This window comes from Macrobrachium nipponense, chromosome 30 (assembly GCF_015104395.2).
Source record: "Macrobrachium nipponense isolate FS-2020 chromosome 30, ASM1510439v2, whole genome shotgun sequence".
NCBI classification, from domain to species: domain Eukaryota; kingdom Metazoa; phylum Arthropoda; class Malacostraca; order Decapoda; family Palaemonidae; genus Macrobrachium; species Macrobrachium nipponense.
This window is the reverse complement of record NC_087218.1, coordinates 54,206,958-54,209,457: the sequence shown is the minus strand read 5'-3', so window position 1 is coordinate 54,209,457 and position 2,500 is coordinate 54,206,958. Positions and strand designations below refer to the sequence as shown.

The 2,500-nt window shown below is 39.6% G+C and overlaps 1 protein-coding gene across 3 annotated transcripts in view; it reads right to left on the bottom strand.

Moving 5' to 3' along the window:
- The window catches only part of LOC135202516 (uncharacterized), a 177,547-nt gene that overhangs the window by 88,883 nt on the left and 86,164 nt on the right, over positions 1-2,500 (bottom strand). The window lies entirely within an intron of this gene.

Sequence of the window (2,500 nt, the reverse complement as noted above, 5' to 3'; positions counted from 1 at the left end):
AATATGAAGAAGAAGAAGAAGAAGAAGAAGAAGAAGAAGAAGAAGAAGAAGAGAGAGAGAGATGAGAGAGAGATGATGAGAGAGGAGAGAGAGAGAGAGAGAGAGAGATAATAGGCAAAAGTAAAACCGACATACACCTGAAACTCAGTACACGTCAACAGCGGCAAACAGCAGAGAGTAGGAAAGAAATTTGCTTCTCGCTTAAATACTCGGGAGACCAGAAGATTCCCAGTCTGCAACTTCAGATTGCAAAATATAGCTTCGTCTGATTGCAAAAGAATCGCACTTCAGTGGTCTGAAGTCCGTACGTCAAAGCTCGACTGAAATTAATTCATAAAAACAAGTTGTAGGAATCCCTTCATTGCTGTAATTTTTTACAAGATGGGGTTAATAGTGAAGTAGAATGCACTAACAGGTTTACAATAAGGGCACTATAGTGAAGTAGATCGCACTTACAGGTTTGCAATAAGGGCACTATAGTGAAGTAGAACGCACTAACAAGTTTTAGCGTAATTTGGTGGGTTATTAAAGAAGGAAGCTCAATTCTACCAAATGTCACCTTATTGCTCCCTGTAGTCATCAGTCACATCTGCATCTTTCTCTCACTTCATAAATATTTCGGACTGGAATATAGAAATTAGGCAAAAGACCATACACTGGGACTTATGAGGTCATTCAGTGCTGAAAGAGAAGCGACAGCAAAAATAAAACCTCCCAGTTGCTCTATGAAACAACTGTTAGAAGGTGGAGAGTAAGACGGAATAAAGTGAATATGAACGGAGGTAAAGTAAAAGAAACAGAAAGGGTTCCAGCTGTAGTAGATTCACATCAATCGTGCATTTGATGTCTAGGCCAGTCCCTTACGACGCTCCTGATTGGCTGTTGATAAGCCAATCACAGGACTGGAAACTCTCTCGGTCTCTCGAGAGAGTTCACATAGGCAGGATGTACGTTCCACCTCTCCTGAGGGATACTTTTGAAAAACGTTTCCCTCAGGAGAGGTGGAACATAGACCATACCCATGTGAACTCTCAAGAGAGACCGAGAGAATTTCCAGCCATGTGATTGGCCCATCAACAGCCAATCAGGAGCGTCGTAAGGGATTGGCCTAGATATCAGAAGCACGGTTGATGTGAATCTGCTATGGGGGCCTAAGGGACGCTGCGAAGAATCTCACGTAAAAGCCTACAGTGCTCCGCTCTGTGAGAGATTTGCACTGGCGGCACTAACTAACCCCAGGCCCTAAAACCCCTACGGATTCCATCAACGCTTTGTACTTAAATCTACACGAATAAGTCCGTTAATTTCCCACAAGGCCAATTTGAGGTGTAGTTACACCATCGGAGTAGCTTGCAAAGATTCCCAAGTCTGGAATCCAAGAAGACGTTAAAATCAAGTGACTTCATTATTCCTGGAACTGACGACGAAATCTCCCCGGAGTTCCAGTGAGCACTTGCTTGCTCGACCTTCGATCACGACTATATCGGGGAAATGTCGTCACTCCGTTCCATTCATGGGGGTTGCTGCGTAATTGTGGCTCTTTTTTTTTTTTTTTTTTTTTCAGGGAAATTCGCTTGTTCCGGGAAGTCTCTCTCTCTCTCTCTCTCAACAAGTCAACAAGTGTTACAATTTGAAATCACGTTAAATACACTTCCAAAGCTACACAGACAGATGCACGCACACACACACGCACACACACACACATATATTATATATATATATATATATATATATATATATATATATATATATATATATATATATATATAAAATGTAATTACGAAAATGAGGGTACCTGGCCCAGGCTTCGGTATACGGTACATAACGTCCCAAGACACAAGACTTAATGTATATGCATAACATACATGCACACAGAATACCTATATACATATAAACCTAATTTTAGTTTCAGATTCATTCATAAAAAAAAAACAAAAATAAAATAAAAACATTTACAACTCCAACGGCCATTCCTTCGTCGGGGGCAGGACATACGTACCGAAAAAAAAAAGAGGAAGGTCTGGCAGCGTATACGGGCGTCGTTGTGTCTTCAAATAAAAGACGTTTTTACGAAAAAGAGGTAGGTTGTAAGGGGCGACCATAAAGGAGAGAGAGAGAGAGAGAGAGAGAGAGAGAGAGAGAGAGAGAGAGAGAGAGAAGCATCTTCTCAACAATTGCTAAAAGAGAAACAAAATGAAAAAAAATAACATTCCATTTCAAACGTCTTCACTTTTTCATGAGACCAAAGAGAAACGAAGCAAAATGAAAACGAAATGAAAATGAAAATGAAACCCGCAAGACCTGAAACTGATGACAGGAAGTTAGTTTGCAGTTTACCTGCTCACCTCTGATCTTTTGCTGTATTGCATAGTCTCAAAAGAGAAAAAAGAAAAAACAGTGGTTACTGCTTATGTACTATTTTATGATTATACAGTACTCTATTTCTTTTATTTTGTTTTGGCCTAGTAATAATAATAATAATAATAATAATAATAATAAT